This window comes from Falco naumanni, chromosome 5, assembly GCF_017639655.2.
Source record: "Falco naumanni isolate bFalNau1 chromosome 5, bFalNau1.pat, whole genome shotgun sequence".
NCBI classification, from domain to species: Eukaryota; Metazoa; Chordata; class Aves; order Falconiformes; family Falconidae; genus Falco; species Falco naumanni.
The window spans coordinates 28,174,959-28,190,759 of record NC_054058.1 but is presented as its reverse complement, the minus strand read 5'-3'; the positions used below and the strand labels follow the sequence as shown (position 1 = coordinate 28,190,759).

At 42.0% G+C, this 15,801-nt stretch overlaps 1 protein-coding gene across 1 annotated transcript in view; it reads left to right on the top strand.

The window, feature by feature from the left end:
• The window catches only part of TMEM178B (transmembrane protein 178B), a 236,965-nt gene that overhangs the window by 206,772 nt on the left and 14,392 nt on the right, over window positions 1–15,801 (top strand). The window lies entirely within an intron of this gene.

The following is a 15,801-nucleotide window of genomic DNA, read 5'->3' as shown; positions in this document are numbered from 1 at the left end:
TATACTCAAGTATCTGTGTGGATTTCATTTACTACAGTACAACATTCAGATTAAAATATTAGGACTATACTAAATAAATATAGAAAACAATTTTATTAGGAATTAGCTAAGAATTCTTTACTAACTGGAAATCTTCATCATATATGGGGGAGTTTCTAGTGCAGCTACAGAGATTACTTGTTGGCTTAATGTTATTTGTCAGTGATTTGAAAGTCGGTTGATAAAAGTTTTCAGGTGAAACAAGACTCAGTGTAACCATGCATAATGGGATGGGTCACTCATAGCTCACAAAACCGTCTTTTGGTATGCTCAAACAATACGTGTTTCAACGGAGACAGATCCGAGGTTATGCAACTGGGAACAAAAAGTGTCAGTCATCCTCGTAGAATGAGAGGCTGCCTTGCAGAAAGCAGCAGCTCTGAAAAGGTCTCTGGGATCATGGTTGCTGGGAGCATCCAGTTGCACAGGAGCTCTCAGTGCAATGCAGCTGCTAAACGTACCTATTTTGATGGGAATGTGCAATAAGAGCATGAGGTGGGGTTATCTCTGGGCAAAGGGCATCTATTTCTGGACATCCTAATCTGGTGTCCATACTGAAGAAGGACATAGAAAAATTGGGAGATGTTTGCAGAAGAGCTGCAAGAATGACTCAAGGTCTGAAAAAGAAGAAAAATACAGCATGCCGCAAAAAGGCGATTGCTTGAAACTGTTTAACAGAAGGTTTGTAATTGACTGGAACACAGTGTGGAAGTACCTATGCAAGGAGAAGTCATCTGGTTGTAGCATGCTCTTTGCATAGACATAAAAGTCCAGTAGTTGGAATCTTAAACTAATTGAAATGCGAGGCACTAGATTTTTTTTATCTGTCAAATTCTGTCAAGATGTGTGATATTTTTAATAAAGATGTGTTGGGAGGAGATCAAACTTATTTTCTGCTCCAGCAGAGACATGTGGATCAGGGTTACAAAAGGTTGATCTCTTTCTTGTTTTGCACAAGTCAGTGGCATCTGCTATACCTTTCCTGATTTCTTTTAACAGCATATGTGCATAAAGTAACACCTACAAACTGAAGCAGTCAGCTAAAAAAATACACAAATAGACCATCTAATCTAAAAGTCAGTAGCTATCCATGTTTTCGGACTGTGTCATATGTTGCATAGTCATTCCTTTTACAGCCAATGAATCTTTTAATTTGAACCTTTTTATTCCTGGACAGAGTTTGAATACAAAGATGTTACTTCTGTGATGGTGTAAATGCTGTCTACATTTCATCCTGCTGGTCCTCAAAATGCATGGAGCTAGTGTGCCTCTTAGTTTTGCCTAGCTTTTTCTCTGGCCTAGTAACAGGAAAAATGCTTTGGGAGGCTTATGGCATCTGACCTCGCTGCAGATGAGAGTTAAAACTCAGACTGTGTTAAAACAGTAGCTATATAATCAGCCTGAAATCTAACTTACCTTTTCATTTGCAATGCCGCTTGTCTTGGCTATGTTTGTAGCATTTGCTCTGTTTTAATTTCTAGACAAATAGCTCCTCTGTAATGCTTAAACATTCCTGGCTTACCATATCTATGGGGTTTGTCCCTTATTGCCCATAATTCTTTGACCAGGAAATCTCAGTGGAGCACTGGGAAATGTGCTATGATAATCTAACAAGACCAGACGTGGTTTCCTTGGACCTCCGGTTTTTTATTATCTTTACTGAACAGTATCCTTGCTAGCCCATGTGGCGGTGCCTAATAAGGACTTGCTTTAGCGTGCTTGATCTGATTTCTCAAGCAAATTGCTGAAATAAGTAATTTGTGAAATGCAGGCCGTTATCTGGTATTAGCTCATCTGGAATCCAGGACATATAAACTGTGATTTACACTGTTATTCAACATGTTTTGTAACAAGTAAAAAATTATTACAAAATCATCTTTTTGATTAATCCAAATGTATCTATATCAACAGCAATTACAGGTCTCTCGTGGCTTCCAAAGTTGTTCTGCAAATTTTTCTGTATTTATTGTAGAATTTGTACTTGGATTCCTTATCTTGAACAACAGCATTTGCCTGACCGTAGTAGAATATTTTTTTCAGTCCCTCATCTTGTGCAGAGCCAGATGGATACTGCAAATTATGTTTAGTATTTTTGACCTCATTTTGCATAATGGTACTGCTGCATAGCCTCCTGTACCCAAAGTTGCAGTATCTGTTGTAGTTTCATTTTAGTATTGTCAGTGTGATTTTATCCTGCAAGGTGGGAGAGTTTCTCTTCCTGAGAGTTTCTCCATTTGGAATTGTGCTTTTAAGTTTCACTAAGACTAGTTCATTTTATGCATCTTATTTGAGACTGTTTAATTCTATTACAGAAGTGGGTCACACTCAAATTATGCATAACTCCTCAAGCACATCCTCTTGCAGCTTCTTGCGTTTTCTCTACGTGCAAATTATTGAAAATCTTTGTACCGGTAAAAGCTCCATACTGGGCATGTCATCCAGTAATTTTGTAATTTTATAATAATTTCTGGAGCCTCTGAAGCATCTGTAACACTGCTTCCAAATGTCAGAGTCCTGTGGCAAACCTGATGTTTTCATGCTTATCAAGTATGTGGTAGTAGTCTAAAAGGAATTCAGTTAAACATTTACCTGAGGAAATGCATATGGGGCATTTTTTACATTGTGTTTTGATGAAAGTTACATTTACTTGCACCAAAATCATGCCTTTGGTTTTTGAAGTCTAGACACGACCTCCTCATCAGTTCCCAGGAAGTAGTGCTCACATTTTCTGGCTCTGAGCTCTTTTGAATGTATTCAAAGCTTTAACTTGTTTGGGTTTATTATCATGGCAAACCTGTCAAGTCATTTGATTGGTGTCTTTACTCCCTCAACAGTATCTAATATTACTGCCAGGTCAAGGTCAGATTTCAGGTTTCCTTCCAGTTTCAACGAGTTGAGATGCTATGAAGTGCCACACTGGAAGTCTACCAAGGCAAATTCCTGTATCAGTTCTTTGGGTTGTTCAAGAATATTTTCTTTTTCATGATAAGCAGACAAGCTAGATATCCATCTAACTATTGGGGTTTTCCACCTGCTGACCAACATATTAATTCATAGGATCTTCCTGTTTTAGCACCTCAGATTCTGCTAGGTGGATTGTCCTTCCACAGCTGTGCAAACTCAACCTCACCACACCTTCTGGTATTGTACTCGCTTTACAAAAGCAGCTTTTAAATACAATCTCTGATAACCTGTTGTTTCCCAGTTCAGCTCTGATTTAATTTGTCAGCTGTTTCGAAACATCATGTGGCTTGATTTATTTCTAGTTTTGAGGACAGGGCTGACTTTGTACTTAAATGCCCCAAAACCTTTTTCCTCCTCATCAGCGCCTGCTTGGGGAAAGTGGGGTGGCAGGGCTGCCCCGTGGTGATGCGCTCCCGTGCTTTAGCAGCGGTTGCCTCCTTCCCTTCCCGACCTGGTACACCTCCTTGCTGAACTGCTGTCCCTTATCCCAGCTGGAAATATAAAATGGCATTTCCAATACCTTGTTCTGGTGCTTGCTACAGCACAAAATCACCCCTGGCCAAAGCTACATTACTTGCCTCTGTAGATGTATTCAAAGACCCACAAAGAAAGAGATTTTATCATCCTTATCAGAGTTCTGTCCTTCAGCCACACATTCATGTATTTTCCTCTTGTAAGTCTGTAATTTGTACTGAGAACACATTCCAGTGAAATAGTTAGGGGTTTTACTGCATGCCTAACAAGGCAGCCCTTCAGGGAGAGACTTCTGCATTGTCTTATTTTGTTCCAAATTTACTGCAAATAAATGCAATAAATCATCTCTGCGCTTGTTTACTGTTTTACCTGTTCTCTTCACTCTTATCTGGTCTCTGCCAGTTTTGTCTTGTGACATGCACTTTAGGATCACTTTAGGGTTTTTTCCCCATTTGCTAAGTTTCCTTAGAGAAGCATGTAATTTTACTAGCCTTGCAAATATTCATTATTCTTTGCAAAGTCAAGCATGTTTCTTGCTGTAACCTTGCTTTGAGCCAATTATAAATTTTACCATTAATAATTCAGTCTCTAATTAGTCTATTTGAAAATTATTCCAGCTGCTAAATGCCCTTATTCATGTGATTTAGCTTCACCATGCAGATCTGTAATAAAATGATCTGTAGTCTCACATAGCAGCTCATTTCTTGTCTTTGCCTAGTGACATTTTTGCATGAAATACTGGGCTTGAGGCTTTGCTTGGGAGTCTGAAATACTTTTTTTTACTGGCACTTAAAGGCCTGGAAGTCTTGCTGCACACATACAGCAGTGCTATGGAGTTTTCCCTCTGATTTTCTGCCCTAGCATTTACTTTCAGAAACATCAGGAATGTCTTTCATCCTCTCCTCCTCTCTCCTCTCCAGTGATGCTCTGCCAGTCTGGGGGATTTGAGCACCATTTGCCAGCCCACTTCTGCTGGTGATTTGGGTTTCTTCTGACCCACCTAAGAGTGCTGTGGAAACATTGCTCTTCGCAGCTCATCCATACTCACAGGAGTTAGGTCAGGGTTACAAAAGCTTCAAACCTTTTCCCACAGCAGAAGTGAACACCTATTCTTTCCAGTGCTGGCTGCTGTAGCAGAGATAAGCAGGCAGGAAAGATGTGTGAGAGGGAAGAAAAATTCAAGTTATGCAGGTGTGCTGGCACAATTTAACGCTTTATTTCAGATACACAAGAAAGGATGTTTATTAAAGAAATAAAGAACAACCCACTTAGAATGTATGAGTACATTCTGCTTTCATATTCTAATCCAGGGAGAAACAACCTTTTATAAATAATTTCCATCCTTCTCCCTTCTCAGAAGTATTTCCAAAATATTCCTTCCTTCAGTCCAGGGGTAAGTCAACCAACTGCTTTATTAGCCCTGCAGCCGGAGGATGAACTGACCATTTACACGTGGTCACCTTCTCCCACCCCATCCATGCCACACAGGTCTGTCACAAGGTGCCGGGGGGGACAAGGACACACTCAGGGCTTCGTGCCAGTGTCTGCTAGAGCCCAGCAGCTGCCAGACCACTACTTGCTGTGGCCAGGAGCTGACAACAAGGCTGATACTGGGGGATGCAAACTCCATCAGAAAGTGGGACCTCAAAATAGGGCTTGGGAGCCCATGTGGCACATTTGTCAGTACAGATGTGCTGCACACATCTGTATCCTCTGTCACTCCCCACCTCCACGGACAGTCTGGTCTTCAAACTCCCCAAGCCTGTGTGCTGTGCTTCCTTCGCCTGTGCTGTGCATATGTTAGTAGATGACAACTGAGGCATCTGTGTATTTGCAGCCATGGATCGTTACCAGCTGTTGAGTCATTTGAGTCCCAAATTTAACTCACTGTACTTTGAAAATAGCACATAGCGGTAGCAAATAAGAGTGTTTATTCTACACAACTGTGGTCCTGCCATCTCAAAATAATCATTCCACTGCTGAATAATTTAGGAAACAAAAATGGAGCAATTTAATACAGCAAGTGTAAGGCAAAGCTCTGTGATTGACATCTCCTAGGCAGTTACAAAGTACTTGCATAGCAGCTGCCAAGAGGAGGCAAAAAGAAAGATAAACAAAAAGAGAAAGCGAAAGACATTCTTCGGTGTTCATTTAGAAATACAGTGTGTCAAACAGGGCGCCTAGGATTTCTATTTCTCATCAATAATCAAGGCCTCTACCCATTCTTCAGGATGTTCACTTGAGGTGACATGGAAGTTGGAAAATACTTTCTGTGTTCATATTTATTTTTTTTCCTTTTCCATAACATTCTTTGAAAATTCAGTTTCTTTTGCTTCTTTCCCAAAAGGAATAGCGTTAGAGAGTTTACATGAAATCTTTTTTTATATGGAAAGGCAAATGCATATGGGTGTGCACAAGTGTATGCATACAGATCTTAAGGAAAAGCACATCATCTTTATAAAAACAGAAGTCTACAATAAGTAGCGGTTATCTGAGCTGTGAAGCTTGGCATAAATACAGTTTTCACAAAGGCATAATACCTTTTGTCAGTTTGGAAAGTATTTATAAATCAAAAAAAGTTAGATTACTGGAAACGGTGAGATGCTGATCAAGTTTTGATCCTATAGGAGATACTAAATTAGTGATGACTGCTTAAGAACTTAAGAATTCAGCAAAACTCCTTGCAGACCACTGTAAGAATTTATTTATGCAGATTGACCTCCAGATGGAGACAAAGGCTGGTTTGTATCAAGAGGTGCCATAAATTGGTTATGAAAGTCTTTGAAAAAAGCCTCAGTGTGACAAGGTCAGTCCCCTCTCTGCCATGCCTCCCACACCACACACATACACTCTTGTTCTTACTTGCACTTTTGGTTACATTTTGCATTATGCTTTAAAGTGATTTCAGGCCTCGAATTGGAATGAACTTGAGTTAATGCACAGTGTTAATGGGTTTTAAATGTTTAAACCTCTCTAAGGCTCTTGATTGTTTAAAACCCTCAAACAAATTACAAGGGTGTTGTGGAAGGCAGAAAAGGAGCTGATGGAAGTCTTCATGGACCTGTGATGAGACCCAGAGCTCAGAGCAGCCATGCAGGCTTTGTGCCTTAGTGCCCATCAGACGGTAACGTAACAAGACCAAGTGCATGCATATTAAGGTAATAAGAGTTAGCCTGGTTTTATAAATGACCTTTTTCATCACTTACAGATTTCTCGGTCCCTCCGTTCAAACAGCTCTCTCCTGCACAGATTGCAGTATCCCTCATGGGGTTGCAGATCATGTTCCTTGCTCCCATTTTAGGCTATCTTTCTGGGGCCTAAAGAGTGGCCCTTCTTTTCTTATGTATTTCAAAACCTGAACACTGACGGATGGATGCATGTCCTGATACACGTATATGGACATAGATCCACTAGACATATATACATCCAGTCTGCATATGTAGATAGGACTGGAGGTGCTTCTTCATCCTGACTGACTAACCAACAGTAATCAACCTTTAGAAACTGGTATCACTTTCCTTTTGAATGTTATCCAATTTCCTATTTTCACTCAAAAAAACCCAAACCCCAAAACATTAGCAAATCATCCACACAGACATACACTCCCCCTTGCCATTTTTTGAGGTTTTAATATGATGCCAAGGTGGCCTGTTTAACATTTCCAATCTAGAAAGCAGTTGCCCAGCTGACAGCATGACAAGGTTCACAATATATTATACTTAAAAGGCAGAGCTAGGGTAGCATGCTATGTCTTTACTTCTAGTACTTCTCTATGCTTACTGGTGCACTGAGAACACATTTTGCATTTATTTATTTATTAATGCTGGCACCCATTGTGAAAAGGAAATAGGAGACTCTGGAAATACGAAAGATCGCCTACTTTCGCTGTACAGGCACCCGTGTGTCACTGCGTACCAGCCACTGAAATGCTCTTTTATAATCTCCTCAAGGGGAATCATAACACCCATCTTTGCATCTCTTAGAGCATAAGTTCAAAAGCAGAGTTATGTTCTTCTCACTATTTTCATTAGATACTATTTTTTTCCAGTACCTCAAGAATTTAGCTGATTCTTTAGGTCAGTACTGGCTGACCTAGCCCTGAAAGCCCAGGAACTAAGAGTAAACACCTCCCTAAGAGAATGGCGCTGGTATACAGAAATGTTTTTTTTTTTCAAATCAAAAGCACAGCTGTACTGCAGGATGTAGTCATTTAGAAGTGGTTGGGTTTTTTCTCTTTTCCTGGAAGGAAAGGCACAATGAGAGAATTCATTGTCAACTCCATAGCATTTGATCTCCATGGAAACATTATCAGCTGACTTCAAAGTCAACCTTCAAATGTGTTGGATTTTTTTTTTTGTGTGTGTGTGTGGCTCATTTCTGATGCTTCTATATGTGCACTTGAATGCTGGGGGGAGAAATACCAACACAAGCAATTCCAGTGACAACCTTGTACCTGAACACAGAAGAGCACTGGCATTTAGGAGAAGGAGAGGAAAGGCTTCATAACGAAGTGCAGAGATCTTATTGTCTGGAGAAAAGACAAGGCAAGCAGTGTATATGCACCTATAAAGTCATTGTTTTTCAGTCTTAAATCAGTCTCCCTGAACTTGGCATACAGTAAATTAAGAGTAAGCTTGCTCTGGCTTTTCAGCAAAAAGAACTGTTCATATTCCTCTGTGTGTTCACTTAAAGTCAGCTATACTGACTTGTAATTTCTCCCTTACCAGGATGGGAGGTACTGACAGAAGCATCAGTACCTTCTAGAGTTACGAGAACAGAAAACGTAGCATAGTCTATGAAGGGCATGTAATCTAGTTTGCTTCTCAGGGATGTCAGTAGGTCTTTGGGGGGCTGACAGAAGGTGAATTCAAGTAGAAGAAAAGTAGAGGAGACAGATCCAATAGAAATACAAGACTCTCACCCACAGCTGTGGAAAACATGTTATGTGTATTTTAAAATTCTGTGGTCATTCCTTATCCTTTAATAATATCACCAGCCACTGTTGCTGGCTTCTGAATTCCAGTGGCAAGACACATCAAGGCCAAACGAAGAAAATGAAAACAAAACTGGCATTTATTCTTGGGTTGATTTTTATTTAAAAAAAAAAAAATGTTTGCTGAGTTGTTTGCATGCCTGATGTTGGCATCAAAGAGGAAAGAAGACTGTACATGCAACAGAAGGAAGAGTAATACTGGCACGATTTTCTAGACAGAAAGAATTCTTTACAGAGAGGAAGGGGAGAAAATTTCTCTGTGTGGCAGATCTTGTTAATTGCAAAGGCTGAAGCAAGGTTTAGATTCACCTTCTTGGCTCCTCTGGTGGTCAACTTAGAGAAACAACATTCCCTTTGGACAAGTCGCTGCTATGCGTTCTTTGTCTAATCTGCCTGGACAGAGTCCAACTGGCCACTTAAAATTCCATAGAAAAAGCAGCTAGAGCTGGCAGAAACTAGATGAGTGGGGCCTTCCTCACTTCTGCTCAACCTGGCTCTTCCAGGGGATACAGAGATGAGTCATGCCAAGTCATGCCAATGTACTTGTGTGGGCTACAGAGGCAGGAGAGATATTTCTTCTGCAACAGAAAAGATTTCAGCATGTGATCCTTCAAGGCAGTACAGGGTCAGGGTAGTCTGTTGCTCACAAGCATTCATGTGAATGATGTAAACTTCATAGAGGTGGCCGGCACCAAGTGGTTCTTGTTGACAAGACAGTTACATCTTATTTTGATTTCTGGCTATTTTATCTCAGTAACTGTATCACTCAGCCCATACAGAAAGAGTTTTTATTTTCCTGGCAGGTTAGCTTAGGAAAACAGTAGTACAGCCTAGAGCCTTTTGCAGGCAAAGATCCTCAGTTCACATTCAGTACAAACAACTGAAAGTTGTACAACCACAGAGTCTTCTGGTCACTTGAAAAATGCAATGGATAGGCTTCTCTCCAGCACCTGTAGGGGAAAATATCCAAATCAAGTAGCCATCACCAGCACCCAGAGCTCCCAATGGCTCCTTTAGCAGTGCCTTCAGCGAACAAAAGGATTAAAAAGGCATGCGAATAACTCTGCCCTTTCAGCCCTGAAAGTGTTCCCTCTAAGAGTGTTTTTAGTAGCGCACACTAGGCAACATGGAAGAAGGCTACACTGAGTTTGTTTGTGCTGTGTCTGTTCTCCAGTTTCACTTGTCTTGAAGAACATCTGTCTGAAGACTTTTCAACATTTGATGTTTCCTATAAAAGAAAGATTCCACAAGCCTTCTGAGGCTTCATCTGAGGTTTCTTCTGAGAGAGGTTCAATTTTTGACTAGAAGAAAAAGACCTTACACAGAAAGAGGCAGAATAACCTGGCTGCTAAAAGACCAAATGTGGTGTGCGGGTTCCCCACGCTATGGGAGATGTCCTGTGACAAGGCAAACCCAACCTGACTGCACAGGTTTCTCTTCAGCCCTGGCAATGCCTAGGCTGGGAAGCACCTGCCTGAGGTACAGTTTGGTACTAAACTTCTGTGTCTTGTCATCTGGTAAACCTAAGATGTGACAGAGTCACTCGAGTTTGCTCAGATCTCCAGTGCCCTTTTCCATTTAATCTTTTAGCCTCTTCCTGGGCCATCCTGGGAGGTTCATACTGCAGGGGATAAAAGAAACCTGCTGGTAGACTCCCCATGTTGCCAAGCATCATGCTTGCCAGCACAAGGATGGGATAGTTTCACTAAACATTGATTAGGATGTTTCTTCATTTTGACATTAAGAGATCCTCTTCCTTTCCCTTCTGCTCCCAGTAAAATACCGAATCACACACCACTACTACAACTGGCACAATTTTTGCTGCCTCCTCTGTTGTGGCTGCAAGTTGATGAGGCATTATGTTTGCTTGATGGCTATAGTCAAGTCACTTTATTATTTCTAGGTTATTTTGGGTGGGTCATAGGAATCACCATTGCTAAAATAATCAGAGTTATTCAACTCAGTTTTTGATCAACTCTCCAATTTCTCACTAGTCCATTTTATCAAAATAACATGCCTTTTAGCTAAGTTGTGTTGGGTTTGCCTTGCATGCTAACTCATAAATTCAGATGGTGCCTGCTCGTAGCTGGTGCTCAGTGGCTGCTGTAGTGCACAGCATGGGTATCCACTCCCAGTGCAGTCCCATGCACCATGGGATGTGGTAGCAGAAATGTCACCATGTGCAAATCTGCAGGGTACTATAATGTGCAATACAGCCTGTCAGTTGTATCAGCACGGCAAAGTGGAGATCAGCCCTCAGCTGCTGTAGTACTGTTCCATATACCGATTTACATGAGCCTGAGGGTGGTACCCATTCAGTGTTTGGCAGTTGTGAAAGAGGATATAGTCCTCTGTTGCCATAACATATTACGGTTTGTGCAGTGGCAATTCAAAGACAGGCACCGCCGCTGAAGTGACACACAGTGGGCGCACAGCTCTGGTGTGGTGTGGATGCCGCTGGTACATTTTGAGGTAGGAGGCCAAAGGCCAAATGCAAATCGCATTCTGACAGTGGCTGTAATGTAGTATCATAGCACCACTGTAGACTCTGCAGTGTACCCTGGCTCATGGTATGAAATAAAAATGCATTAAGTTCCAACCCAGGTGGGTATGTGGTCTCACAAGGACACTGCACTAAATCTCCATCACCCAGTCAGACTTCTCTTTCCATCTTGGCTTTTTTTATAAGGACAATTTTACAGTAAACCCCTTGCTATTCTGCAACCTACTGGTGATGCTGCAAGCTGCTTCTGCTGGTACAGTACATAATTAAGCAATAATTTATATTCTATGCATGTATGCACAGAGCAATAAAGTGTTCTCAAGAGCTGCGTGCTGCTGAGGCGTTTAATCCGTGCACAGAAGGAGTTTACTGCAAAGCTGCTCCCTCCAAAAGGCTTTTGTCATCACTGTGTAGGGAGGGAATTCAGTTTATTCTTTAATAATTTCATTTGATTGTGATATAATTTAAATAGATAATGGTACACGCTCCACTTTAGGGTCAGACCTCATTTTATTTGTTTGTTTGATGTACAGACCTCATTTTATTTGTTTGTTTGATGTACCTTGAAAATAGTAAAAGCTAGTAGGGCAGAGAGAAAGTAAAGATAATATTGTTTCACTTGTGAGATTTCCCCCCCATAACCCTATAATAAAAACCTGATGATAATTAAAGCACTTCTTCCAAATACATTAGTGGCCACAAATTGCCATCAATAGCAGCTACTAGAAATACTTTAAAAGGTGGAGATTTGCATTTATTTGAGAATTGTGTGGTTTCAGAGGACATCTTTAAATCCATACCTTTGTGTTTCTTTTTTTTTATCTACTAGTGCTTGTAAGTAATACTTGATATTTCTCTTGGGGGGGGCGTGGGGCAGGAAGGGGAACCACTAAAACCAAGAAAGGGAGAAAAATCAGGGGGGTTTGGTTTGTTTACTTGTACATCTGACAGCACAGTTTGTGAGTCATTTTTGCCTGTTGTAGGGGGGAGAGAGCAAGTGTCATTCCTTCACATGTGGAAGGAATGTTTTCCAAATAATGAGAAAAATGATTTGTAGAGAGGAGGGTCTCAGAGGCTGACTTGGTGCCAAGATCATTTTTTACTAGCTTTTTGGATTTCCCTTGACTTCAAATCATCTCTAGTATTAGGGATGAGAATGTTTAGATGAAGTTCATGCTAGCAGGGTCTGTTTGTGCACCAAAACCACCAAGGCTCACCTTTGTTTGCAGTATATCTAAGAAAGGTAGCAATTCTTGTCTCACAAAACACTGTGGACCCTGGAAAATCCCTCAAGCTCTATCACTGTGGAAGCCGAGCCAGGTCTGTGGATGAAGGATGTGGCTTCTGACATGGTTCAGGATTCAGAGGGGCACTAGCATGAGGCAAAATTAAAACAGGTTAGGTATGAGTTGTTTGGAGCCTGTTTGGATTTGAATCGGTTCACCCACAAGTAGTTCTGCTCTCCTGTGGAGGTGAGGCTTGAAAACTGTAAATGGAGGCATTGCAGCCCCTCACACAGCCGGGCTGATTGAAAAGAGAAGGGAGTTTACCAAAAAGAAAAAAATTTCTAGCAGCAGAGGCCCATGGCTCTGCTTGATATAATCATGCTTACCAACAGCTACAGCAAAGGGCGCTGACTCATCAGCCACACCGAATTGGGCTTTGACCAACAGTATTACCTGTCCCAGCTATCCCTCTCCTGACCGTGTCTGCCCCCGCAGCAGGGATGGCAGTACCCCGATCTCATTCACATATATAGCAAATAAGTTCATCTCCGTCCTAAACAAACTTCCGGTCTAAATGGAACAGACATTCAGTGTAATGTTTATTATTCTTCTTCTGTAATATATAAGATGGAAAAGCGCAAGATAGCCATGAGGTATTTAATAGCTCAGGTGCTCAAACCACTGTTGATCATCAGCCTGTTAGCAGGACAGGCACTGTCAAAACCAGCCTAAGAGGAAGGGCAGCTGTCTGATAAGCAGTCAGGACAGAGGTTTGACTTCATGTCAAACAGCATTTTCTGTGGCACAGACACAGCTTTACATGAAATTTAATCTCTCACCTGACGGAAGCATTTTGCAGTGACACATGAATTTTCTTTGTCAAAACCACCACTGTTGCCTTGTCTCATTCATTAGTGTTTCACTTAGGATGACAACGTGTAAATCCCAGCACAAAGAACTTTGCGCATTCTGCTCTCCCCAACTGCTGAAGGAGGAGGTCTTTATCTCCCCCATCTAGCTCGCATACCAGCACATTCCTGTTGGTCTCTTATTACCACCTGTCCTTCACATTCTGTGTGCCAGTGCCACGGCTGGACCCACCAGACTTCAGGTCTGTTCATCTGCTTGGGCCAGTTAAGGGAAGTGTTTTAAAGTTTGTATTGTGGCAGCTGCCTGGGGATGTGGGGCATTAGTGCCTGTGTAGGGGGCACCTCACTGATGGCAAGAACCTGCCAGGAAAGTGAATAAGGCATCAGTTTATTTTCTGGGGAGGAATGGAATCTCAGGGTTGGGAATGCTTGACTTGCTAGTCCTGCTGGCTCTGAAGCACTGTGTCCATAGTGCAGGCAGGAGTGATAGCCTTCCTCCCCCTGCCATCCCAGCCTCACATCTTCCCTGGACCAGCAGAGGCTACACTTTGAAGTGTAAGCTCAGTCTCTGCATCCCTTCCACCCATGACTCTTTCGCTATGGTAGCCAACAATCGTGCACTTTGCAAGGATGATCCTTTTTGTTATATTGCCAGTTCATGAGGAAAAGCAAACAGTCATGAGGTAGTAACTGTACTCAGTAACCCTCCTGGTGAGAGACCATATTAACTGCAAGTGGGAACTTCTTGCTTGGCTGAATACAGACAACACATAGGACTCATATAATGGCCATAAAGATTCCTCCAGGTGGTATAAAATGGCATTTTTTGTGTCTGTAATGAATAGCACAAGGAAGGCTGATAAACCTGTACCATACAAGACATCTTGCAGAAGCACAGGGGGGTGACTGACTCAGGACTGTGCTATGCATCTGCTAACGTTGTGCATGGCAGTCATTATTTGTCGTCGTGGGATTAGCACATTCTCCACCGAAGGGGCAGGAAGGGGACATCCTTTTTTTAAAGAGGTCTCATGCTCATGATTTGTTTTATTCTCTGTTGTGGTTACTCGTTCTTCTTTATCGTTCGTTTTTTATGGGGCAGAATACCCCCGGCAAGGTGGAGTGCCAGTGTATTGGGCACTGTTCAAGTACAAAGAGTAAGCAACACTTGCTGCATTGAAGAGCTTGTGATCAAAACAGCGAAGACAAAGTGTGAAATCACAGGGAGTATTTGAAATCCAAAGTTATTTCCTTCCCTTTTGTACTTAGAAAATGCAGCTTCAGTCTGGCCACACAGATTTTCCCACCCACCTCTTTTAACGATCTTGTATTTCAAAAAGAACTGAAATTATCATGTTCTTGCTAGCAAAGAAAGGCCTTTCATGTCATTTTCTATCCACAGCCATTTGAAATGAGCCACAGAACGTGGTTCAGAGGACAGTGGCTCTGATGGATCCTTTTTTTCCCCGATCCCACACTGTACTAGTCATGTAGATGTGTCACAAAGAGAACAACCGCACTCTTGCCAGATACCTTCATGTTACTGGATAACCTAAGTAATATAGTGAAACATGGAAAGGAGTTTGTGGTTTCTAATCAAACCGCCTGATTTTTGAGGAAAGGGTTCTGTGAGGGAGACTTCCCCATTTATCCTGCTTTGTGCTTTGAAGTAGCATAGGGCATCTCTGAAGACAGCTCCAGAACCTGGGATCTCGCAAGGCTTTTGCAAAAGTCCAGAGCACTGATTATAGACTAATTGGGTGCTAGTGAGAGGCAAGAAGGCTTTTTTTTTATTTAAATAGGCATAAGTACCTACTGCAGCAGCTTGCTGGTCCTCACCGGTTCCCTGCGGCACTACCATAATACGAGTACTTACGAATAACTTGGGGCATCTGACAGCTATATATAACATTAGGGGAGGCACCCAGAGTTCGCTTATTCCCTGACCTTTTCAACAGAGACTATCTAAGAGCAGGACTCCACAAGACATTGGAGTAAAGACAGTCCAAACTGACAAAGCAGTGATCAGAAGAGGGAACAGAGAGGGGGCCATGATGGTGGTCTCACAGCAGGTCCCTGATAGAGATTTGCCTGCAGATTCTACACCTGTGTGATGTTCCTACTAAGTAAAGGAGGTGGGTATGGTGGTGTATATATACATTCCTACAAATGCCCCCAGTGTCTGAGCCTAATTCCCGGTGAATTCACCGCATAATCTTACCTGTGTCTTTGGAGTGGTGAGTGTAAAATCCATTTCTTCAATGCAACTGCAACTAAAAAGATCAAAGAAGCAGAGAAACAACTGGAAAAGTGTTGAAGGAGAAGAGCAGGAGCAGGGGCAGAAAGGAGTAGGAGGTAAGGGCACCAGAGCTTGACACTAAAACCAGGCTGGCTGTAAGTGCTTTGGAGGATTATGCTTTCTTAGGGACGGGACCAGGAAGAGTAGGAGATTCCTCACTAGCAGCTGCTAGTGCACAGATGCAGGATGTGCTGCACAGGTGGCACACACAGCACGCTACTGACCTGTGCATGAACGGCAGGACAACACATGGGACTGACCACACGTGTTACTTCAGCACGTCCTGTAGGTTGCCTTCTGTGCCCAGGGCTCTCCAGGAGATCCAGGGAGGCCCACATACAGAGGAATTAGAGAGGAAAAATAAACTAATAACTTTAGGTTGACTTTAGTTGTTATCTCTTGAGACAGGTGCGTAGTGTCTGTAGCTATCCATT